Source organism: Anguilla rostrata, chromosome 5 (genome assembly GCF_018555375.3).
Source record: "Anguilla rostrata isolate EN2019 chromosome 5, ASM1855537v3, whole genome shotgun sequence".
Classification (NCBI taxonomy): domain Eukaryota; kingdom Metazoa; phylum Chordata; class Actinopteri; order Anguilliformes; family Anguillidae; genus Anguilla; species Anguilla rostrata.
The window spans coordinates 47,684,487-47,712,344 of NC_057937.1; the positions used below are offsets into that span (position 1 = coordinate 47,684,487).

A 27,858-nucleotide genomic window follows, 5' to 3' on the forward strand; every position below is an offset into this window, starting at 1 on the left:
CATCCGTATTTCCCTATCGCCCTGTGTTCCATTTCAGAACAATATGATAATTCTTGCCACATTGGAAGCAGTGTGAACTGTCTGATAAGGGATAAAATCCCTTCCTTGCTACAAAAATGCTGCCCACTAGCCAGGTCACTCCTGGTGCTGTCCAGGGTACTGATAAAATTGTGGCGAAACGTTTGAATCACTAATTTACCTATCCGCTTAATTACTGGGTGGTTTTCTGTATATCTGTTTGACCTATTAACTTAATCTTGACAACAGCCAATGAGAAACAGACATTGTTAAGGGGGAAACGATTGGTAGAAAACGAGATGTTTTCTACCAATTAGAATCTTCTTTATATGATCTGGTGTGGTATTATGTTAGCTCACTATGGTACCTCATTACCTCAACTCGAAAAATTACTGAAACGAAAATTGAGCGCACTGAGAAACAATAATCCAAATGAACTAAAACAACATTTATACAGTCTTGGTTTCATAAAAAGCAACAAGTAGTGCCTCACTATTTATAAGAATATTTAAATGATGACTTTAATTTTAATATGGTCCCATGACACAAAAACTATGTGTGGTCAGATGAGTGAATCCTCGAGGAGATATAACCAACAAAATATTCTCCATTTTGTTTACACGGGGGCATAACATCACCCACCCTCTCAGTTTTGGTTTTAACAGGTCTGATGTTCGTTCTACTAGTAGACGATAATGAAATACCTAATTGTTTCCCTCATGCTATCCTGTTGCTCAGTCGTTCTCATTAGCTCTATATAGCAACTTCTATTTGCTTAAAATTCTTGTTTCCTTGTTATCGATTAACACAGTGCTATCTGTTCTGCTGCCTCTTCATCTTCAGTCCTTCACTACTTCCTAGAACTTCACTGATCCATTGAGGTAAATTATCTTCTGTCTTTTTGTTCTCACATTTTAAATCTGGATTTGTCTCTTTGCTTGTTCCCCAGAACTGGAATTAAGTACTTGCTAAAATAATGATTGTGCCGTATCCTATTACCTTCCTCTGTGACCTAAAAACACACTACTTTCAACAATACACGCACATTTCCCAGCTCTGTAATTTTAGCACTAGTCATGCCTCATTGAATGCCTTTAGTTGACTGGAAATCTGAATCTGAATAATAGAACTAACCAATATGATCCTCTTACGTTATGGCAGCATGTAGGCTTACCTGTTCCTGTATATTGTTCCTTAACGTGAGCACTATCACATTTGAACACTTTTCTGTCTAGGCAGAAGTAATATTTTATTTTTTTAAATTATATTCAAATGTATAGTTATCAACAAATACTAATAATAATATTAATAAGTGGCAATAGTAGTAGTAGTAGTGGTAGTATAAGAAGAAAAATGTCTTGCAAATTGCAACTAATTAACAAAATACTTTACAGATAGTAGCCACATACACATTGCGTATATTGCATTTCCTGGATCTGAAACAACCCATTGACCCTATAAACCTTGCTGTTGTACTTTATTTTTAAGGACAAATGAATTTACTAAACACTGCGATTTCACTGATGACTTCAGAATGTTTGTAGATAAAACAGACTAAACAGTTATGTTATTCAAAGCCAACCTGCAATGCAGAGATAGCCTGCAATATGGCAATATGTTTAAATAAAAGCATTATATAGATTGCTTTCAGTTTTGATTTGAACAATTTGTCAGATTAAATAAAAGTATTAATACCGAAAACAAGAAACTGAATTTGGCGGCTGTGTTTTTCAGATAGCACATCAGAACTGATAAAAAAAAATCATCACAGCCTGAAAGAATTGCACATATTTATTTGTAGAAAGCAGCCAGCTCAATTTTCAGAAGCAAACAGAATTCTATCAAAGATATCAAAGTTACAAGTTTCAGTGTAAACACCTCACACATTAAGGCACTTTTTGTTCCTTGTTCCGGTCCTTCACTGACCACCACAAAGCATGTGAGGATCCTCAGAACAAACGAAACCAAATGCAGAAGCACGTGTCATGTGCTTTCATATCATCTCCTCATATATCCACAAACACCCCATTTTTTCAATATAGTGCATTTAACAAAGCATTCCTCATACATACATGCAAGCTGCCTGCTTGATTTATGTTGCATATTTAGCTTAAACAGACAGGTGTGCTAATCATTGAGATCCAAGACAGATGACACATTGCTAACACATTTGTGTTTACACCCAAAGGTTATATATACTGCAATAAACACAAAAATAATTCAAGTTTTACTATGTGCAAATGCTGCTGACAGATCTTTCAAACCGTCTATTTCCATTGGACATAAATATAATGATGCATTTAGCAATAAAAAACAAATGAAAGTTAAACACACAAATGTAAATGTAGCAGTAACACATTCCTCCACCCCAATATTTCTTTGTGGTTGCCATTAAGGCTGCACTGGCTTCATAACATTTTCACATTAGAGACTTTGCATGTCTTCTAAAACAAGACACAGATAGAATTAAACTTTGTGCAACATATATTTCAAACAATTTCTGCCCCCCTGGATCCATGGAGCTGGTGAAGATGGTCAGAACTTTAGAAGTATGTCATTTCACACGGTGGATTTTCCACTCTTGTGATTCAAAACACTGTCCATTGGGGTTCTCCAAGTCCACGTTGGAAGATGCTTCTTGCCGGCAAAACAACAAATCACCACAGCCAATTCACACGTGCCCTCTGCTGCTTGGTGGTAATGATATTCATGTTGGCACACATTTTCCTGAGGTGGCACAGGATGGCCTGCGTCAGGGGATGGCTCCTCACTCCCCTGGAGGACGCTGACATCTTCACCGCCATTCCAAGACCTGATGTGACAGAGGGGAGAAACTGCATAAGATCCAATGCTGTAATGAGAGTGCTGGCTTTCTCTAATTATGTACACTGCATCTCAAGCGGATTCAGACAGGGGGTGACATTCTCCAGCTGAGAGGTGTAAATGTGTGGGAGAGAGAGGGTTGAAGAGAGAGGGAGAGAGGGTGAGTGAGAGAGAGAGAGAGAGAGAGAGAGATTGGGCATTTTTAAGAGGCATTTTTCTAAATAAGTCTTGGCTTTAATGTCTTTCATATGCATTGTTCTATTCTTTATTAAATGGGCACCACAATCTCTTTCTCCCTCTCTCTCACTATATTGTGTGCATGTGCATGTCTGTGTGTGAGTATGTGTGTGTGTGTGTGTGTGTGTGTGTGTGAATGTATCAGTAGTGTCACAGAATTTAGGCTGGAGTGGATTCCCATGGGACTGACTGTAGAGAAAACCACTAGAAGCATTTTATTTTAATGCTTTTCTCATTTTGAAAGTCTGTTCATTATCATTATCCTTTGTATACTTTCAAGGGTTCATCCATGGTAAAAGCTGTAAGATCTAAATAATTGAGGGAAATCTGCTGGTGTAACAGTGGACTGGAAGACTCTGCACAGCTTGCTTTCCCTGGTAAGAAATAAAAGCTCATCATTCATGAAAACCTACAAGTTCCCCACAGCACTTGCACAGGCCCACACAAGCATACACATACTCCTCACAGCCGCACACACATCTACATACCCAAACATAGACACACACATGCATGCACACTTATACCGACAGGCTTGGGCATATATGCGGATGCACACACAAACACAGGCAGACATGCGTGCACACATATGCACACCATAAATGAAGGAAACAAGATCTTACGCTACAAAAAAAAACTAAGACTTGAGAAGCCAGTCAGTATTTTTTCCACCTTTTCCCCCACTTCCATCTCTCCATCAAATCCTGAGCTCATCAGTGTCTCCTGCTTTTACAAGCCTGTCCATCAGACTTAGCTCCACACTGACTGTGACTGAGATGCCTTGCCTCCCATGAGCAGGAGCAGGGGGCAGGGGAAAATCAAAGAGGAATTAAATGAACATGAGAGAGAGAGAGAGAGTGTGTGTGTGTGTGTGAGAGAGAGAGAGAGTGCGAGAGAGAGAGTAGCTCCACCCCTCCCCCCTCGGAACCCAGCCAAATTACCACGGCTTGGCAGAGAACCCTCACTTCATTTGTAACTCACCTCACGTCTTAAAAAGTACAACACCCTAACCATCTGCTCCCATTCATTCCAGATAGCTTCAGTGAGCTTTCCCATAGCCTAGCGCAGACGCAGGGTCCAGCCAGGGCAGCCGGGGAGACGCTCCTCACTGACTGGAGAGGGCAGACCCCGGCACAGGGGCTACATCACAGATTACTGTTTCCAGACATAACATGATAATCAAGTCATTTGCTCCATAAGTGGGCTGCTCTTGGGTACTGTCACATGGCTGGCCAAGTGGCTCTCTGCATCCAGATGGAATTTAGTGTAAAAAAGAAAAGACACAGAAAGCCCATTTGATTCAGTGTGTAACTGGAGCAGTGTTTATAGGCATTTTTTTGCCTTTGGTTTTTTGCTCAAATTTGTCACTCAAATGTACAGACCAGGACTATGTATTTTTCAAATTCAGGGTTCAATTCAATATCAGTTTCTAGTAAAATAGATCAATGGGAAAATAGCTTAATAATCATACAAAAATATTATCTTTTTAAAACGTGCATGAAAGAGACTGGTTGGAATTTCTGCCTTTTATTTGTAAGGCCTGAAATGCTTTTCACAGTGATCCAGTGAAAGGGTTAGGGTGTTTTACCCATAAACATTCAACAGTGCACAATTATTCAAATATACAGTATGCTTAAGTTCTTTGTGAGTCTTGTAATAATTAACTTTGTCATTACATTTTTTAACTTTCATTAGGTTTTCACAACTTATAAAAATCTCTTTCTCTTCAAATTTGATATTCATGCACTTGGGCAGTGTACTTCCACCATTACCAATTTCTCTAAATTATATATAGAGAGGTTTCTGGACAATTTAATCCCTCTGGGGGACTTGGCAAGACCCTTTCTCTGTCAATTTTCACCCTCTCCTTCATTCAAGCCCCCTCTCTCTTTCTCTATATCCACAATGCGGGATTTCTTTCTTTTTCTTTTTTATGTTCTGATATCTTTTTTCTTTACTGCTCCCCCCACCCTCCCCATGCCCCCAGACAGCATGCAGCTTATGCAAATCACCGGTCCTTTATTCTCCTAACTCGTCCCCAGACCTTAAACTTGAATGAGACCTCAAACACACACACACACACACACACACACCCACACACATGCACATGCACGCGCGCGCACACACACACACACACACACACACAGCTCCCTGTGTTCTCAGCCAGAGTCTTTAGCACCATTACACTCCATTCACATTGTATAAAGACTGAAAGCCACACAGCCCTGGCTCAGGTCCAAAAGGGTACACTGCCCATATGCCTACTGTATCTACCAGAAGGCATTAGGCTAACATATCTTATTCTTTAAATTTACACACAGCAACTTCATGTTTTCTATCAAATATCTGTTCAGGCTAACAATAATGCACACACATTTTCTTGTATGAGCGCCTTGAACATTTGCCTGAGTTTTCTGCAGTGTCAAGGGCTGATATGGGCAGAAAAGAGGATGAATTGTACTGAAAGAGTGGGGGGCTGAGGGAGCCTGGGAGGGCTGAGGCGGGGGGGGTACAGGCACTGAGAGACACAGAGGTCCTCGGTGAGTCTAAAAAGAGCCCGTCAGACACATTGTTCCTGTCTGAGAGTGGACTTTAGGGGAGGGGTGAGCCGACGAGTGGGCCAGGGCAGATTTGGGGGGTGTGATGGGACCTGTTTACTAAAGTCATAGCCGGGGAGGGGAGGACTGATGAATATAAAGTGGTCCCTGGCAGCCCACATTCCCAGGCTCCGAGCAGCCCTCTGTGTGCCTGTGGCCAGCTGCAAGGGGAACAGCCTGACTTCCCTCAGACACTGTGACAGGGCGGCCTTTTCACCAGCGCATTGCTGAGGCAGCCAGCCTCTCTCCCATAGCAACACCGCAGGGCAACAGGGCTCTTCCAGCCAGGGAGACAGCGCTACGGATGGGGGTGGGGCAGAGCGAGGAGGAGACACTTCTACAGCAGTGAACTTGAACTTGACTGCTGCAGCTCAATATACAATTTATTCAATATAGTATTATTATATGTGCAATTTGTGGAACACGCAACATGAGTGGGGTTAATAAATGTGTTCCAGCTATATATAATAAGCATGCTATTTAAATAGCAAGTTTTTAATGACGAAGACTAAGCAGTGACAATTGCACACATGTGCGTGCACACACACACACAGACACGCACACGCACACAAAGAATACAAATTTCATTATTAATTTTCAGCTCTGTCTCATATACAACACAAACCGCTGTGCTACAGACAAATAATTAATGTGTGAACATTTAAACTTCCTGCTATGCACAAACACTATCAGTGCTTTTGTTCACAGCAGATTGATACTGTCTAAGAAAAGAAACAATTAACATTTGCTTAAACTTACTATTCATTATAAAGGCTAAATTGCAATGCAAAGTGACCAAATACAGTTGAACGTTATTTGCTTTATTTGTTGGAGATAAGTCTTTGAAGTGAAATGAGTTTCAGTCTGTTGATTAACAATATGGCCTTGTCCATTATGTGAATTTTCCTGTTGCATTCTCTCAGCTATACAATCGATTACTCAAACAGTCAATACAGTGAGAAGAGGACCTAACCCTTTGCCAGTCTGTATGAAAGTGCCAAAGAGAAGCCTCGAAGACAATGAGGTGGATTAAAATGGACATCATCATCTGGATGAGATGAGGATGTACCAGTTATAAGTGCTTTTCATTCAGTGCACTACCACACTCTTGCACGAACTCCTGCTGCTAAATGGACAGCACATTTCACGGTTATTAAAAATATACAGTTTAAATATGTTTCAATAAAGTACATTTAAATTACTGCTATATCTCAAGGTCCATAATCATAATAGTTGAAACATGTTCTGTGTTTTAGTGTCCCCTTGACTATTTTTCTCATTTTAAAACTCAATCACTACCCAGCTCTTACATCGCGACACAAAATGGCAATTGGTATTCAATTTATATTCCTCTTTTAGGAATTACCAGAAGTCAGAGGTCCTCCCTAATTTCTATTGCTTTATCACAAAATAACGCACTGGAGAACTTCTAAGACGGCTTCTGGCCAGATTACTGAAACGTTTATCCATAACAAGCCTCAAGAAGAGGAGAGAAGGAAGGGAGAACGCAAATTAATCATTGAACAAATGAAAAGGGATTTGTAAGGACAGGTTAAGGAAAAGAATTGGGCAAAAAGCAGGTCATGTCCCAGATTTAATCAAACTCCCTCCCTTTTAAGAGACTGTTCAATCTATATATTTAAAGGCCACTAGGCACATTAACTGTCACTTAATTCTCTACCACTTTTAATATGTCAGGGATTGAAAAAAAAACTTCTTTATTTCTTCTTCTTAAGATACTTAAGAAAGGCTTTGTAGTAGATTAGTCTCAGGCAAACTTGAATTAGTGTAGCTAGATGAGTTTTGACCTACATTAGAACTTACTTATCCAAGGCCCCTGATTTATGACCAAGGCTTAATTTGTCTTAATACCAATGGCTTTTCAATACTGTCCACATAATATTCTGTATGACATCTGGAAAACTACACACATTTCAAAATGATCTTTGGAAATGTCATTTTTTTCTCATTTACAACACCTACCCCCAAAAATAAAGATTAGAAAAAACATAAAACAAAAAAACAAACAAACACAAAAAACAAAATGGCCAATGATTACAACACCAAAGCCAGTTCGTAAGCAAGAAAGATTTATCTGGTGCACTGTATTGGCGAAATGGAGATTGGGAGTTTATCTACAGAATCTGGATTTGATATGTACACGTTCATGAATAAGGAATGTGGGGAATTCTCCAGAAACTGGAGTCCTGTGCAGGGTATTGCTGTGCATATTGAGGTGTATTGTGGTGTACAGTACATTGTGGAGGAAGCCCACGGTGCGGGCTGCAGTCTTCTGCAGAGAGGAGTCAGAGGGGTGCGTGGGGAGACATGGCAGCGCTCCACCGCTCGCCAGCGGCACCGAGAGATCGCGGCCAGCGGCTGCATCCGGGAATCCCCGTCCCCAGCCTTTCACGGCCGCTCGGCCAGCAGAAAATGATTTGAAAAGCTCCCCTGTCGCCGTTACAAAGCTGAGGACAACCCTGCCTGGGATAATCACGCTTATCCTCAGATTAAGCAGGGATCTGCAGCTGAGGTATCCACATGGGGGGAAGGGGGCTCGTAACATAAGACACGCAATCTCCTTTAAACAAACCCCAGAAAAGATTCCGCTCTTCTTTTTTTTGCAGTTCTATCTGGGATCTGCTGGTGGGTGTCTGTCTGAATGTATGTGTGTGTGTGTGTGTGTGTTTTTTTGTTTGGGGGGGGGGGGGGTGTGTTTGTGTATCTGCTCATGTGTCTTCGTATGTGTACATGTGTATGCATTTGTGGTGTGTCTATACCTGGGTGTTTGTGTGCACTTGTTACATGTGCCCATGTGCATGCCTATCTGAGTGTTTCTGTGTATGTGCTAATGCATATGTGCATTGCACATACTCGTGTGTATGTGTGTTGTGTGTGTGTCCATGTGCATGTATATATATATGAGTAACCATAGGTACAGCCAGCAGCAGCGAGTGCCATATTTAAGAATCGGTTTTCACACCGTACACAATTACAAGAGTAACAGTGGCTTGCAAGTGGGTGTGCTATACAACACCTTTTCAGTTTATAAAATAGTTTATACAATTATATCATCTTGAGCAGCATTAGTATCACTTTATTTAATATTATTCTTTGCCGTTATTTTTCATATTACAATATAGTGCAAGATTTTGGTTAAAATATAATACTCACCCTTGTGTCTCATACAGAACCAGATTTAGTACCTTTTCACATAGCCTATGAATGAATCTTAAGTTAAGTTCCTGGTTGAATCCTAACTCTGATCTCAATGTCCTTCCACGTCCCACCAATTCTTAGTATTTTTTTCAGTCTGGCTGCTCTCACATTTTGACACAAAATGGCAATTCACATTCAATTTCTAGTCTGAGCGAACAGATTCAATACCAATACCCAGACTGCTTAATGAATGCTTTGCATATGCAGACGACTAGTGTTTTATTTTACCAAAGAGAAAGTCTTTAGAATCATCCTCAAAAAGCAGAAAGCTGACCTACCCCTGTGCTGTTGAAAAACTTTAATTATGAGAAGCAAAGCACACAATGCTTGACTATTACCTCTGAATGATTTTAAGTGTAGAGAAGGTAAAACATCAGTTCCACTCTGGGGGCTGATTCAGAGCTCTGACACTGGAGAGAGCGAGCGGGCGAGCGAGTGAGAGAGCGAGACGTGTGAACTCACCGCAGAGTGCTGTGGAAGTGTGAGCTCGGAGGCAACACGCTGCTTTGTGTTCATTATCCCCGAGTCTCAGCCCTGCACCCCCGCGAGCGCCTGTCCGCCGTCGCTAATGCAACCACCGTGTGAGGGCCGGCCAGCCCGCCCCGCCGGTCCCCCTGTTCCCCTACGCTGTGCCAACCTGGGGTGGGTTCTACACGCCTTCTGTCCCCACGCTAACCGTCACGGAACCGTCCCCCGTCTACAGTCCAGACGGCCAGAAGAAGGAGGACGGCGTGGCGTGGGGGATGGCCGTTTGCTAGGTTATGAATGCTCGCTGACGGTGCGGGGATGATCACAGGGCCCGGATACCTGTCACAGCTTTTTTACATGACCGGCAGTCTCGGCAAACCGAAAATAAATGGAATCTTGCTTTTGTCCAAACGAGCGCCGCGGAGTTCAATATCAATATGAATACGTTTATAGTGCACCTGACAAATCTGCCCAGATCCCAGACTCTGGCTCGCCTCTCGGTTATTACCATGCCAGCTGCTACGTCTGCCACATGGAAACGCAGACAGCCTCAGACAGTAGCTCCCCCCACCCCCAACTGCTCCCCCCCCTACACACACACACACACATACACACACAAGCACAAACTCCCCACCCCCTTTCAATCCCTAACGCATAAACCTGCGTGCGATGTGAGTACACAGCCACTCATAATCGATGAATTAATTAGCAGGCTTGTTCTGTACCCCTGGCACACGGCAACATATGTAATCATTCTGCCTCTTCTACGAAATGTAGTTTGGAGAATTAAAGCTCTTTTATTTCAAACATGGCGTCTCGTTTTGTAAAATGTCACGTGTCTCTCGCTCTGTCTCCTGCCCCCTCTGTTGCGCCCTCTCTCTCTCTCTCTCTCTCTCTCTCTCTCTCCCTCTCCCTCTCTGTTTTTTCTGTCTCTGCACCTCTCACTCTTTTTATACCAGCTCCTGTGAGCGTCCTCGTTCTCCTCATTCTCCTTTGTTTTGCCGTGAAATACTGTCGTCCGCCTTGGTGCAAACCTCGGCTCCTGCTTTCTTTCCTATTCTCTTTCCCTGTCTCCCTTTTTATGGGGGTAATATATTGTAATGGAGGCTTAATTAATTGCAAGCCCAACTGTGGCGTCAGAGCATAAGGGGAGAGGGTGTAGTCTGCTCACCTCCTCACATTTAAATATTTGCTTAATCAACACAGATTCATTTTCCGCGCTGCAATTTCAATAACGAAACCCTACTTCCCAAGCTAGGGTAGGTTTGCAGTGAGAGGACCAACAATATTTAGATAGATGCAAGGCTAATTTGAAGGTTGAGCTGTGTGTTAGTAAGAACCTTTCCCAGCTAGAATTTCTTTACCAATCATTTTAGAAATAAACCTTCCACTGTGAATAGTCCAGAAGCAGTCCTTGCTCCCTCAGTGAATATGCAAAACAGACATGTTTGTTATATACAATAAGAAATAAGACGTGAACAGAATTATTGTGAACATACTCAACATGTCTGTACAAGATTGTGATTCTTTCGAAACAGAGTCTTTAGTAAAACAGGGAAATGCGCAATATGTCTTTGCATTTAAATGTGTCAAATATGTGTATCACTTCACCTACATTTAAAAAAAAATGTATTTATTAAATTTTATTTCATTCTCAGTAGTGCTGATGATTTACATTGCTTCGGTTTGAAACAGTGAAAGACTTTAGTAGCTTTAATCACCAACCTCCATTCCACCAGATCCTCATGCATCAGGAATGGGCAATTCCAGTGCTGGAGGGCCAGTGTGTATGGAGGTTTTCATTTACCTTGGCTAAATGAGCTGTACACACCAACACTGGTTCACTCGTGGAATATATCATGTATCATATAAATGTTTCGTATAGGAACACAAGAAGAGTCCCTATACTGTCGGTCATATTCTCATCAAGAAATATAGCTAAAATGTCTAATGGTGTAAACGTAGGGCTAATTAAGTAATTAAGGCCAGAAGTTGGCAGGAAAACCAGGGACAGATATGGCCCTCATCTGTAATACATCATATAACCATGTTGTTGTTTGTATTGATGAAACACTATTGTTGCTATTCTGAGGTAATGCAAGAAAAAAGAGTAGGGAATAGCATGCATAACTGCACTCTGCAATACAGCTGAGTCAGATGATACTCTGAATTTCCTATCATGCATCAACTACTATTTAATTCAAAATGTATTAATGTAATTGCACTGCACTGCTCACTGCTTTATATACACCACCAAACTACAAGTGATATATGAAGATTTTGCAGTGCAATCATATTCCTTTCAAGACTCATGTTGTGTACATTAAAAATACACATGTATGTGGCTCTTGTGTCAATATGCACTGGTGCAAATACCTATGCCTTGTAAACATGCCAGATACAGTGGCACCAAGAGTGGTGAAAGTCACCGTGGGCCTACAGCCTCATCAGACATGCAATGGGAACTGGACAAACTAATTTGCGTGAGCACACAAACACACACTCAGAGGGGGGAAAAAAACAAAGAGAGTTCTTGTCCTCTCAACACTTTCAAGGTTTTGACACTAATTTAGGCATCTGGCCCTGTCTGGTCTGGGAGTCCTTTCCCACCCAGTCTACCCCACCCCCACCACCTCTTCTCCCCACCCCACCAACCTCTGCCTCCAACTGCACCAAGTCAGACAATGGTGGGAAAGAAGGGGTTGTGGACCCTCGTCAAGTGCTCCGCTCACAATGCGGCCATTGTGGAGGGGAGAAAGCCGAGCGGAATAGTAATGTGGACAACCATGTACTGTTTACTAACAGAGCCTACAGCTGCACACTCCCTTCTCAGAGAGGGGACCTCGCATTTCACATTTTTGTTTCACGCTGTTGTTGAACACCAGGGGCAAAAAACAACATTTACTCAAGGCTGGAGTGTGTGAGGACTGTGCGTGTGTGCGTGTGTGTGTGCGTGTGTGTTTGAGGGTATTCATTTATTAATGTCTAATGTCCGAGGATTCGACACAGACTATGAAGGCTGCTGCATGTGTGCTTCTGTTTACAGGGTAAATTCAGGAGAGAATCTATTAGCTGTGAAATAATGCTACAACAAGCTAAGCTGTATTCGCTCAGTCTGGGGTTGGGCCCCTGCAACAGTGCAGTTAACTCGGCAAAGCTTATTGCTGATCCAAAACCATAGCCCTGGGTTTCTCTTGAGCTACTCATGCATTGTATCAAACTTCAATGCACCAAACACAATCTATTTCTTTTAAATGCACTCCCATACGTATATTCTTACTACATACTATTTTTGTTAGTGTATTCCATGTAGCAAAGTTCTATTATCCTACCCATGAAAAGCATACAAGTTAATTTCCTGTTGTCACTGAACACTTTTTTAAAAGTGCTTTGATGGTCATTGGGTGTCAAATCAGACCAACACTGCAATTTTGTTATTGCACTGTATAACATCATCACTACTACTACAGAGTAGTATCACCACCATTAGGATAGATTATGTGCGATTTTTAAGCCTGTGCTGGTAATACCAATAAAATCATGATTAAAATCATCATTTGTAATGCATTTTGCATCACTCTTAGAGCTTCTAAAACTTATAAATCTCAAATACTCTCACAAAAATGCCTTTCATATCCATGTAAAAACATTTTTAGAGTTATTTTTGTCAGGATCAGAAACTTGAAATGAGGTTTGATTGACCATTGTCTAATGTTTCATAGCTTTTCCCTGATCGGTTAAATAGTTAGGCCCAGCCATTAAAATCAGTGCACAGATCATAAGGAATAGTATCACAGCAGCTTCCCAGGGAATATGCCGGAGGCACTGTCTTCTGCCAGAGTAGACCAGCACACTGCCCATCAGCCTGCGTGCAACCAAAGCCATGCCAATGAAACACAACCTCAGGCTTGACGTTGCAGGACAACAAAACTCCATCTGCAAAATCAGTCCTGTGTTGATCAATATCAGCAGATGACACAACTTTTTAAAAATTGAACATACAATGCAAGCTTGAATCCATTACCTGCTTATCTATCTTCTCTTTACTAGCTTTGCCAATGTTGACAGAGCTATATAGCTCCTGAAGAAATTAACTATGTCTCCTTTATGCTAATCTGGCTGATAAACTGACTACCTGCCTAATATATTTGTTATTTCTAACCAAGCATGCTTTGCATCAGTATTTTCAATAAACAAAACAAAAAGCAAACAAACAAACAAATAAATATATAAATAAATGTAACACTTCTGTACTTATATGATAACTGAATATGATAAACCCTATATATGAAGAATGTCCATTATTATCCTAGTATGACCTATTAATAATGAGGTCTGCTGGTTTATTTTTCAAATGCTATAAGAACTGGACATAATATGCATAAGCATAACCTTCTGCAAGATGTAATTAGCAGAAATACTGTTAACGTTGACGAGGGGCACAAATAACAACACACCTTTCAAAGAAATATGTTCGGCGACACAAACAGAATGCCCTTGAACCAGTGTACTTTCAATTTCCATTGCGCGTGCTAAACCAGAGGTAAATGTGCGTACAGTGCGGCTAGTGCATGAATAACACACAAATGCACACACGTAAATATATACGCGCGTGCACAAATTTGCAGATAAATACGCAACCACCAAACTGCAATGCATTTGCGGGGTATAATTAATTCCTTCAAATTCGGAAAAATGATTATTAGATTTAATAATGACACTGTACTTATTTTATGTGCGTTTCGACACACTCGATGTCGAGCTCAAGGCCGCAAACCTGCGTACTCGACTGTAATACAGGCTCGTTGTTCTCTTTGAACAGCACCAGCTCAGCTAACAGTACTGGTGAAAATGCAAAACAGGACCGAAGAAGCCCCTCCCCCTTGAGGAGAGAAAGTGGGTCTAATTAGAGACTGATGGATATTAAAGGAACAGTAGGCACAATCTAAAAATATCTGCATGCAGTCATGCCGAAAAGTGCATTAAGCATGTTTTTTTCTTTTTAGTATCGCAAACTGAGTTGCAATATTGCATATTTATACTGATAAACATGTAATGACGCTCTACTTTCATATTCCTTTAGTGTATATATAATTAATACAGGATAACGCAGACGGTACATATTTAGGTCAAAAATAAATGTATAAATTGGGTGTATGTTTATGAATACTTGTGTGATAACATGCCCAAAATTACCATACAAAAGCTAATTTATCATTAAAACTCACTAATATCAGCTGATATTGCAATAAACGAATTTCCCAAAAGAACAAATAAATAAATAAATAAATAACAAATAACAATAATCTAATGCAACACATTGTTGTGGTACAGTACTTAGGTTTTCACATTATTCTTCATTGTTGAGCATCATTTCTTTTGAAAAGCACACGACAAATATATGTTTAGATTCGCTAGTTTTGGTACACTGACATGCTTGGTGAGAATTCAGGCCTTTTTGAATGCATGTGACATTGATAATGTATCATTACTAACTATCCACAGAACATTTACAAATCACATGCCCTTGTAGTCGAAAGGTAATGCATAATTTTATATGTCGTAATGTGAATTGTTTGTCCAGTGTGGTTTAACTACATACACGCGATTCAAATGATACCAGATGTCAACATAAGCTAAACGTTATAAACACGATAACAGCTGTAATACATCCATAACCACATTGATACACTGCAAAAAATTATCTGATCAGGCCTATTCAGGTTATTCAGAGCCGATGCCAATAACAAAAAAACCCGCAGACAGGGCACAGGAAAACGCACTGCTGCTCGCGTGCTGGGAAGGTGCTGCTGTATCTTTAACTGACGGCTCTGCCCCTCTCTACTCCTTTCAATGCAATTATGTTAATAAGAGGAGCTTGTCTGGTCTTATTCATTAACAGCAGCGGTTGCTTTATTGTCTCCCATGTATTTTCACTTGTAATCTCTGTGGGACCAACGATACAGTAGATTATATTTGACGAAAATATGTTACCTTTTTAAAATCAAGCTGCAATATAATAAACACACACTTCTATAGCGTATCGTGTAAAGGCGTGTTTATTTTGCAACATATTTTAAAGGGCTATGTTAAATATAGCTAACATGTCGGTATGACAAGGGTTTTCTCCTGCTTCATCGGTTACTTTTGGGCATCGAATTTTAAATAGGCCAAGGTGCTTCTGCGATCCGTAAGTATGCGATTTCTTTTCTGACATTTTTAGCGGGATGAATGCCTATTCCGATACAAGTGTTCTCGTTAATTCGAAGGTGATGCGCATTCATTCTTTCATTCGTTCATGCATTAATTGAGTGTAAATCACAGACAAACCGCTTTGCGTCTGCATTCACCCCCAGTCATAACAAGTGTTCTGTGTTGGATTTACATAAGACTGCGGTATTCTGGCTGTTGGATATGTCTAACTAATATCACACCCTATATTTGGTCCATTTTCTATTTTCACATCACATTCTTTTCGACCCCCCATTTCATTGGTCACAAGCTACATATATGCACACAGTAAAATGCAGGCTTTGTCTTCACTGTAACACTGTGCTTATGACACACAAGCAAGCAGTTGTGCACGAAATGCTCCTCACACTGATTTAATCAATGGCTGTAATTGCAACAGCTCTTCCTATTCCCTTATTCATTAAGGTTTAGGAGCCGTACAGTATTTTGTCCCTTGTAATGTCAGTCTCATATGCATATGTCTTCCTGGTTCTCCCAGAGTTTCTGGGTATAGTAATAATGATAAAACTGACATGCATTTGATTCACTGTGACTTGCAAGGAGTTACATTATGATGACAGATAATAAATTCCTGCACTAGCCAATCAGTGAGCTATGTCCAATACACTCCATATTAAGATGGAGGATATGAAATCACACAATACTTCCAATAGACCCACCATTTCAAAATACTACATAACACAATTTATACTAATCATGTCAAATAAGATCTGCATACGTTCTTACTTACACTTATAGCAATAGCAACCAAATGCTAATGCAATATGCTGTAGCTGGGTAGAAGCTATAATTACCAAGCAAGCATTCTAAATAATTATATTTACATGCCACTGACTAAAGGTGTGTATATTGCCAGATTTTGTGCAAACCTAGCAGGACACCACTGTTAGCAATTAAAGAATATACATTTCCGTTTATAAACGGATATTGAAATAAGTATGATTTCACACTCTACCCTGAAATAATATTTGAAGATCTGAAAGTAAACAATGAAAAATAAATCAAATCTCACACTTCATTAAAGCATATCTATTCATTTCAAATTGTTTGCTTTTATAAATATTTTTATAATAAATATTCATTATGTTATGTTCATTTTAAGATTAAAATAAGTTTGTGAGAACCCTTTTGACTGTAAGAATAATATTGTAGTGGAAGTTCTGCTGGATCTGGTTTCAGGACATAAGGTGACTTATGGTCATATTTAAAGATAAAAATAACATAGCACCTGTTTTTCATTACTTTACTTGATCGCCTATTGAAAATGTGCTTGTTTGCAGGCATATTTGCTATTTCAAAATATGAGCATTCAATAAATATTGAAATATTGACCAAAAACATATGAACTTAGGAGAGAATCCTCTGAAACTATACAACAATAACAACAAAAAGAAAAATATTAATGATATTTAACAATTCATACATGCAATTTATTGTTCAACCATTGTTGCCAATCCTATTTTAACAGAGCCGTAGGTTTCAAAAAACAACTGACGTTGAGCAAAAATACAGTTAATCTGTATTTAGCTTAATCAGATTGGAGTAGTAACATGAGGAAAGCACAGAGGCACAGTTAAAACTAATATTTTAAATAATAATTGTTCTCTCAATACAATGAGATATTTCTAATTTTTTTCTCATATTTGAGATATGAAATATAAATATTATGTAGAAACAGGTTAAGGAATGCAAATTAAGACATGTAAAGTCCAGGGACATCATGGTGAAGTAGATGATCAAACTGTATTTGATCAAATAAACACATTTCTCATCAGACTTCAGTAGACTATAACAACACCTCAAACAGATTTATTGCATGGAATATACATTTTTAATTTTTTTAAATGATCCTGTCTTAAGACCGAACCATCCTAGTCCTGTGGTTAGAAGCTGAGAGTACATAATCTCTAATGACCTGATTTATGTCATCTGCAATTTACATAAATCCGTGTGTATGTGTGTGTGTGTGTGTGTGAGAGAGAGAGAGAGAGAGAGAGAAAGAGAGAGAGAGATTTGTGAGATGAAGGGCACAAACAAAACAGGGAGTGGAGAGGGGCATTGTATGCAATGCTTTTTTAAACAAAGGTGTACTGTAACAGCGCGGAGCGTTAACGGATTTCAGGGAACATAATGCGTGTGTTACAGTATGTGTTATGGGAAGGCGCTTTGATATTTTGCTAAAAAAACAAGAAAAAGACAATTCCATGTTAAATTAAAGGTTTGTGGCAGTGCACTTACATGAGAATGAAAGAGAGATAGGGAAGGAGGGGAGGGATGGCAGAAAATGACAAGGGAGATGGCAGTTTTCCCTCCTGCCCGTGCCAGTTCATTTACTTTGCATTTGCCATAGCCCTCTCCGGTAATTAGCCAGATAAGATAGGCGAGAATGTGAGAGCAGTCGGAGGAAGGGGGAGTGGAGGGGGGAGGGCTGCATTTGAAGACTAATGTATATAGAGAAACCCAATTCTGATAGAAGGCAACGGTGCAACCTACCTCGTGCCAACACAGCCATTTTAGGAGCAGCAAGCAAGATTTCCCATCAAGATGGCTTCCTCAGCGCACACACACGCGCTGTCGTACAGTTCTCTGGCATCTGGCAGGGGCGGAGGCCCCGGCGACTGGCAGCCTCTTTGTCCCCGTTGGCACTGGGTGGAAGTGTCTTGCTTTTTCTGGTTTCTCAGGGGGCACAGATGGCACTAAAGGCTCCCAGGGGTGGGTGAGGGGGGAGGGAAAGGGGAATAGGGGTTGGCCATTCTTTTTCCTCCTTTCTTTTTGACGACTGCGCCATTTCCCCCCCCCCCCACCCCTCCCCTCCTCCCATCAAGGCACGGTAGGAATAACGGCCAGTCGCTGTGGGGAAACAAGAAAATAAAGCTCTAAAAACAGTCCCCTTTTATTACTGCCAAGCCGATGCCATGGCAACTACTGTATAATCTGTTTCTTTAGAAGAAAACAACACAGGGATGGAATAACTGTAATTCCTTTGTATTCTCCAAGAAGTTACTGCACTGTGAGCTACTAGTCCCACGGTTGTTTGCAGGATAAAGCTTTTGATTGTAATCTTAATGGATTGTGTGATATTAGAACAGGCTTTGGTGATTTCAGTCTAGCAATAGCACATATGTGGCTTTGTACTTTGCACATAGACAGGTGCAGACTGGTACCTTGTGTGGGTGTGCATCCACTTGAGTTGTATACATTGCAATTACAAAACAAGTGCGTATTATCTGTGTGCCTAAGCTATGCAGTGTGTTAGAAGAAGGTAAATATAACAAGGAAACAACTGCTCCACAAGCCTGATTCGTTGTTAGAAGCATTGTCCTTATGCTGCTCTTACTGGCTGGGCAAAGTTGCCATTTTTGCAATTCATGCTGACAAAGAATAACTGCTTTTTGACTCAAAGGAGTGGATAGTACAGTATAGTACAGAATTTAAACTAGTATATTAATTTTTCTACATTTGATATAATTCACTATGTTTTATATTTTCAATTCTTACAAAAATTCTCATTTATAATTGCAAATGTAAAGGATAATAATTATAATAATAATATTTTAATTATAATAGACTCTGCATATTATATATTATTTCTCCACTGCAATGCTGCAAAAAAGAAAAAGGTTATTGATTTTTCTTGTTTTATTTTCACTCATCACTAGTGTTAAAGTATTAAGATTGATGAAAGCCTTCTGTTCCCTTTAATTACATGCGCGCACAGTCAATTCACCTGTTCTGAGACCTGTTCTAAATATTACAGAGAATAAAAGATTGGCATACCATGACTTCAGAACTTGAATTCAAATACATTGGAAAATAGATTAATTTCATATCAGACATATTTTTCACTATAACTGCTGTACAAACAACATGATGGCTCAACAAATTTCCTGAGCTTTGTCAGCATCACATGCAGGTTATTGGAGTTTTCAACACAGACGAGTGACCGGTGTTCAATCCTAAAGTGGAAAAGGCTTTTAAAATAAATGCAAGAGTCAGTCTTGGCTGAAAAATCCCTCTGCCATACCGTTTTCCAGACCCCTTAGCTTTCCACAAAATGATAACAAAGAAAGTAATGCAACATAATGCATATATAACATAGAACTACTAAATAATTTTAGAAATGAAGTCTTCATTTAGTATTAGACAGGTTTTCCTAATGTATGTGATATTGGATGTGGTTACAGGGTTGATTCAAATTATATTCTTATAAATACAGTAGCAGGCCTCTGTGAAACCCAGGGGGTTATGTGGTTCTGGATATTGGGGGAAGGCGGGAGGTTAGGGTGGGGGGGGGGTGCCCAAAAACAAAGCAGAAACGTGAACGAGACAGAACGGGGAGACATCTTTGTAAACAGGCTAAGTTCTGCGCAGCATAGAAATGACTAAGGCAGATGCTGAACCTTCCTCCTCCTCCTCTGTGCTGTTTCCGGGTGCTCCTGCACACAGTGGGGTGCAGAAGCCAAGCGAACCTGCCTTCGACAGGGAGCACCAGCTCAGATCTGGGTCACGCTGCCACTAACGGCAACGAGTCATGAGGCTTTATGCATCTTCATCTTAGACCTGGGGAAGGCAGGGCACTGCAGCAAAGCAGTGCAGAATGGGAGGGAGGGGGCATACAGTCACAGGGCCTCTCTAATCAAGACTGCAGCATTGTCAGGTTCCTGACTTTCATCGCTGCATCAGAAAACAATTTGATTTTGTATTTACTTTTTCTTTTGGTCCCCAGAAACCCATAATATAGGCGGTATGCAGATCAGATCCCTGTAGGGTGTGGTTTTTAAATTCAAAGTCTTTCCTTTGGCTCTTTGTATGTAAGAAGGATTTGCTCTCCCCATTGGCTTACCTGTTCTGCCATATCCTTTGCAATGGAACTTCAGGCTTCAGATGATATGTTTGGACTGATGAGGAATGGTTTCGGACAATTACTGGGTCCAGCCTAGACAACATAAAAAGAGTAAAGACCATGACCATGTGACTAATGTATGTAAATTTATCTTATATTATAGAGATCACTTCTGTAATCACAATCAAAATTAAGAAGGTTAGAAAATGTGTCTAACTGTCATGGTTTTGAACAGGAAAAACTTGGTTTTTCAGCTAAGCCAAAATAAGCAGAATTAATTTTTTTGTGACTTTCAGTTACCTGTTGAAACTGACAGTCTAGAGTACTACACCCGGAAGCTCTAATTAATGAGTGAGAACTCCCATGAAGCCAAGCACAGCCCATGCATTTGAGTGTGTGAGTTCCAGGAGGAAGGAAAGACAGCCTCTGTGGAAAAGGCTCATGTCCCTGCCCCTTGAAAATAATGGGCGGTTGTTGTACGCACAGGAGTTGATTCTGTACAGGGGCTTTGGGAGGTGCTACAGCTGCCCACATGAAAGCAGGCAGTATGGAAATGAGCCACTGTGTTAGTACCAAGCCCACGCTCAATAAATATTAAGACAGAAATGAGGCCTCACAATGAGACCAAAGGTAACACCTCTATCTTAAACTGCAATACACTAAAGTATTGGCACAACAGAATATATGGTGCGTCTTAGTAAAATATATTTTATATTTAAATATGGAAGGAGAAAATAACAGGGGCATTTTGCACTAATGATACTCTTTAGAACTGTTTCCTATAATTAGATTACTGATTATTTTAATACATTAATTAATCGATTTATTCATTTAATCATTAATATAATAGTAATTGATAAGAACTTGAAGCTATTGAAAACATATCCCCCCAAGAAAACAGTATGCCTTATAATACTTTGACTATGTCAAGGATCAATGTTAGCATAACTATTCTCATCACTGGATGCCTACCATATCTGGTAATAACAGTCCGGCAGTTGCATTGTGTGTTGCATTATTCCACTCTTTATAAAGTGAGACTCAAGATATTATTTAATGTGTAATATGTTAGGTTTACACATTACAGTACTTTAATTTCTTTTTTGTGACCGGAGCTGTACCCTCCAGTCAGATATAGGGTCATTTGCGAGCTGTAAAATGGGACAGAAAGGGTAGGCACCAGTTAAAATACTCCAGAGTATGGATGAGTCAAAACTGGCATAATGAGATTGCCATTAAAAAGTACGGTCAGTCTGAAATTTTTGCAGTGGGTTGAAATGCTTGACGGGATCAGATGGTAAATCATAACCTCTATGAGATCATAACCTCATAACCTCCTGTAGAGCCAGACTTGGTAAAATCCCTCCAAAAAAAAAAAAAAAACCACAGGGTCCTAAATACACTCCACCATCCCAAATCTCAGAAAGTCAGCCGGTTTAAGGGTCCGACAGTGTCAGTGAGTGAGGAGGTGTTTCGCTGCCTGGGCATCTGTGACAAGTTTCCATAGCGAGATGCGCTAATGGAACACGCAGTTTAATGATTCAGAATCAGGCAACCTCCAAAGTAACAGTAGTAGAAAGGGTATGACCAAGCTGCATACAGGACATGGCTAAACTGAATTTCATACTCTTTGATCCGAAACTTGAATAACAACTTTGAGAAAGCACTACTTTGCTAGTTAAAGATTAACCAGAAATGTGTCAAATACTGAAATTAATGCAAATGGTGTGTAACTAATCCAGTCCTCAAAATGTAGACAAATTGCATTGCACAAGTATTTTGCAGTATATATGAACTTATATAAGCATCACATCATCTTTTCTTGATTTAAAATTCCATGTTGATATTTTTGATGGACATTTAGTCAATGACAAAAAGTAAGGAAAAAGTCCTTACTAAACACCCTACTAAACGTTATCATTGGGGTCTTGTAATATATGCATTGGGCTGACTTTTAACTGTTATATACTGTGCTGCTGGAGTCAGTAAGTCAAACACAGTTATGTCAGTTCCATCGGCAATATCATTCACACCAATCCTAGTTTCCCCGTGTTAATTCTCAACATTCTTAAAAATCAATTAAGGTGCATTTCCTAACAGTAAAATAGGCTTTCCGTGTGATCATAGGATGATTGTCAATATTCTATGCTTATGCAAACATGCACACATTGCTATGAAATTCTAAGGGATATCTTTACATCTATACATGTCCCCTTCACAAATCTTTACACATTTTTCTACCCTCACTAGTTTAGGGAAATATGTTTTTGACACCATAAAGAAATCTACGACCAATTCTGATGTATTTTTTTTTTCCAAATTCATTTTCAAAACTTTTAAGAATTACTTCAGAGAATTATTTTTGGCAGTTGGCTCTTCAAATTGGCACAAAAATATCTTTAAATGTAGGCCTATTTTTTATTTTTTTTTACAAAATACAAAATCTCCCAAAATGCACCCATAAACTAATCACAAAATGGTGAAGGCATATATGGCTTTTTAGGTGGCATAGAGGCAAAATCAACCCATAGTACATAAGAAACACATGCAAATACAGATATCAAACACACACTAGAAACAGTGCTCACCCCTGCCAGTGAGACAAGACAATAGGGCATGTGGCTAGTGGATTCTCTGTCCCTCAAATGCAAATGCTGCCGCTCTCTTGCTATATAACCACTGGAACAGACATACCCCATCAATTAGGGGAAGATCATAAAATGTGTAATAAAACAATTGTGTCAAGGGTTCTCCAACAATCGGGCAGGTTCAGTTTCAGGGTCACTGTGGATGTGAATGTACTGCAGCATCAACCGCCGCAACGTTATGCCACACAGCTAGGCCTTTTGGTCATTTCTTGAGAATTTCTTTGAGGGGTGGATTTTAGAAGGATGAGTTCATAATATATAGATTTTTATCAAAATCTCAGAATCTTAAAATAATGCCAGCGAAAAATTGCTTTAGGCCAAATAAGCGGCACTATGATTCCTTAATATGATTTATGAAGATATTAAATCAATAGATAAATTGTTATACCTTTTAAACTTAATAACAAGTGCATAGGGTGCATCTATATTTGATTGTAATTGGTTCATACATTATTACGGCTATTATGGTACTTCCCATCAATGTGAGCGCTTGATACGAGATAGATTATCTGTGATGAGCGATCACCAGTCCAGATTAAGGATGAAAGTCAATAATATGCCTCAGAATTGCTGTCCATATCGCTGAAACTTAATTTCGCTTACTTATTTCATATACTTTAAATTCTGTTTTCTGTGACAACAGGCCTGCTTTCCGTCAGTGGTCGGTTTTCGTATTCGCATTTATGTAGACAAAACGCGATTTATCTAATGGCAATACGGAATGCTGGTGCCTGCATTAGCAATATTAAGCAATCATTTCCTGACCATTGGCTCAATTTTCCCCCTAACAGCTCCTCCCTCACCACTGACCAGTGCTCGCTTTTAATGGCTGTATATAAACCGTCTCCAACCTCACCGAAGAAGAGTTCCGCCTGATCGTGGGAAAACCTTTCTCGGACTTTTCACAAATCCTGTATCCCTCATTGAATCAAACCAATTAGCCAGAACCCCGCTCCAGCCATTGAGGGACACGTCACTCTTTGAGCGCCACTGTGGGTTCTATTGCTGCAAGTAGTTTGGGGTTGAATGAAATGCGTCCCCGGTTAGAGCACTCCAAGCTGAACTATTGCAGTTGCATTCTGAGTGTGAGCTATAGGGAGCGTGAAGGGCCCACGTAAAAAAGTACTAGTGTAGGTACTCGAATCTTTCAGGCTAGTTATTAGAAACCCAACACAATACCTTAAATTGCGCTTAGGGGAAACAATTGTGAGGATTACGTTGGAGGTATAATAATATTAAAAAATCCACGAGAACTATAGACGTTTGAAGTGTTTTTCACTTGACGAGGAGTGTGTATAGTACCCTATTCCACCGAACCCACTGAATGCTTCGAAAAGCCATAGTCTTTTTAATTCCAATTAAAAAAATACCTCCACCTCTATAGTGTACCATGCATAAGCAAATAGGCCTACCCTCTTTAGAGCAGTGGTTTACACAAGCATTGTACATTGGGACTTGTAGCCTAATCCTCATGTTGCCGCTATTTATGGATGACCCCTAAACTGTCTTTCCCCACAGATGGTCAAAAATGCGTCACAATCGAGGTCAGTTTGTGTAAAATCCAGAGTTTAATTCTTTCTCCCATTTGGGACCGAACAGATCACGGGATTAACGATGAAAATTTGGATTAGTACCGCTTTTTCAAATTGAGTTCTATCAGTGCGATTAGCGCTAACGCTCACACTCGGTCTGATACTTCACGTATTATAGTCTACGCATACTTATAGGAATACACGTGTATGCATGTATGTTTTTTATGTATATATGTTCAGTCTATTGCCGTTTACACTTAGCCTATATTAATGTATGTCCAACCATGTTTTTATACTAGTTCTTCTCGACTTTGGATGACTTATATATTTATATATAAGGACACATAATCTTGAAGAAACACAGTTAAATATTCCTCTGACAGAGGGTGGGGCTAGGAATTTCATGTCAAAAAATAAATCACAACAAAACAACCGTAGAACAACTATGTTTACTATTACCATAGTAAACATACCAATTAGCGGTACTACAGTTAACATTATTTCATTCGGAAGTATTGGCAAACAGCGCGTTGGAAAGAAGCGAAAGAGCCCGTAGGTTACTTGGCACAAGAGGCGATCTGATTAATATTCAGCACCATGTTTTGGAGAGATCTGAATGGACAGCTCCCAATGTGGTCAATCTGTGGAGATTATGAGACCAGAAATAATGCACCAATCCCACTCTACTGTACTGATACCCAACTAGCCTCTGAACACATAGGCACCCTAGCAGCACAGTTACATGCAAACACGTTGTACATTTGTGCGTACTGAGAATTGGAAAGGTTGTCAGCTGTCGCAGTTTCCGAACTCGAATAACTGGCGTGATCAGAATGGGCCACTACACCTAAATCAACTTTAGATAATTACAGATCAATTATAAATCAGATATTCACTTTAGAATACAATATGCTCTGAGAATACGAATACAACCCGCACTTTTCACTGATGTACGCACATTTTCAAATCTGTGTGGAAATCGCTGAAATAAAAAAATGTTATTGTACAAAAATATTAAAGCCTATAAAGTATCTTATGATTTAGTAACATCATCACTTTTCACCATAAATATGGCACACATTTTCATGTTCCACATTTATGTCAAATCATTTTAAAAGAAAAGAATACTGTGGCCTCCAAGCTAAAGAAGATACTTCCAGTGCTGTGCACGTTTGGACGTTAAGGATGTGCCCTTGTAAAATCCCACCCACACTCTTTTCAAAACCACCCCTTAATTTCTGCTCCACTTCACTTTCAACAAAGATACTCGGCTGGGCACAAAAGAAACTGCCAAAATCCATGAAAAGTGATCAAATTATGAAGAACTTGACCTTCTAGAGGGGCAAGCCGAGCCTTCATTTAAAACAAAGCTCCATATTCGTATATACATACATATATATATATATGCGTATATATATATATATATATATGTATATATATATACATATATATATATAATCACAAAATGACGTGATTACGGAACTTACCTCTAGCTGTTGCTTTATAGCACACATAACCGCATGCTTACTGTCCGTATTTTCATGATGTTTTTTTTTTTTACATTTCTCTCCATGGTCTGTTCTTCCGTTCGCTTTGAAGTAGGTAGGTTTAGAAGTCATTTCTACTTTCGGTTATCTAGCTTTATGACGGCTGATTAACACTTATACAGCTAGATAACCAAAGATAGCAACCGACTCCCTCTCCATTTGAATTAACAGAGGATGTGAACCGCAGACTGAACCCTCCACCTGTCGTCAAAAAATGAAGAGAAAGGATAACAAATATTTAGGATTTGTTAAATGTTGAATAAATTACTTCCAACTCCAAGGTGTGCATCCGCTGCTCTTTGTACTAAGAAGTTTGAAAAGTGGGCCTTTAGTCTATAGAGCAGAGCGTTTTACTGAGCAAGAGTCATACCGGGGAGCTTATTTGCATGCAGAGCATGTGCCAGGGTATCTCGGGGGCTGGGAAAGGGCTCTCTCTCTGTCAACGTCCATTCTCATTGAAATAAACCCACGCCCGGTGACATCACCACACAAATGCCCAAAACAAGCCCCGCATTCAAATCAGAATTCACTTCCCGCCTTTTCAGTTCTTTGAGTTATCTCACATTAACATACTTTAGGCTACTTCAAAATCTGAACCCAATGATTCTGAGATTTAAAAAAAAAAAAAAAATAAAAAATAAAAAAATACAGACAGACCTAAAACAAAAAAAGTATACACGGCCCTTATCATTCTTCACGTTTCTAATACTGCGATTTGCCTAAGCCAAATGATTACGCTTACACTATAGGCCAGGCTTCAACGTATCAACTGTCAACTAAATGGGCTTTCGAACATTGAACTAAAAAGTAAAAACAATGAAAAAACACAGCACGATAAACACGAAACAGCACAGACCTGGATGTCTTATAGTAGCTGGGAATTAAAACTACCCATTTACTCAATCATGTTGAAGCATGGTGCACTTCTATTTTCTGCCTGTGCAGCTAATGCAGTCACGTGTTCAGACCTCGTTCAGGTTTCACACTAAACAACCAAGCACATTATCAAATTGAAAATTTCAAAGGGCCATCCCATACCAGTACGAGAATATTAAAATCTCATGGCAATTTTTGTCTACAATATAATATGCCACTACAACCAATATAAATGAATTAGTGTGTAGTATTAATAAAATGGCATCCTGCAATTTTAATGACCTCATAACTATCAGACATATCACCAATTTATATTTGTGTACTGGAAAATATTTGCTGGTGTAATCTGCACAAATAAAGACATTTGTGTTCATTACATTTAAACCAGTGACAGCACAGGTTTGAACTCCTAGGAAACCTAACCTGTAGTGTGTCCTACGAAGGCTTTTCCCAAGTGAATGTATGTGCATTTCTGTGCTCCAAATAATAATAATAATGATATTAATAATAATAATAATAATAATAAAATTGCTTTTAAATTATATTTGATTAATTTGGTGTTATGAATCTCAAACGAAGGCAACCTATATGTGCTATTGCTGTTTTATTGAAATTCTTCTTCTTCTTCATTATTATTATTATTATTAGTAGCAGTAATATTGCTGTTGTTGTTGTTCTTGATGTTGCTGTTGCTTTTAATGATACTATTAATTATTATATATTTTCACTCTTTTGAATCAAGGTAGAAGTGTAATACTACATCTTTATGACTGAAAATGAATATTAAATAGTAAAAATGTA

General features: G+C 39.5%; 1 long non-coding RNA gene across 1 annotated transcript; it reads right to left on the minus strand.

The window, feature by feature from the left end:
* Window positions 1-1,794: 1,794 nt before the first annotated feature.
* LOC135255494 (uncharacterized) lies at window positions 1,795-27,469 on the minus strand. Its single transcript, XR_010330174.1, has 3 exons — window positions 26,122-27,469; window positions 18,105-20,547; window positions 1,795-2,830 (listed from the first exon to the last, which is right to left on the minus strand). It is a non-coding gene; the product is annotated as an uncharacterized LOC135255494 (long non-coding RNA).
* Window positions 27,470-27,858: the final 389 nt, after the last annotated feature.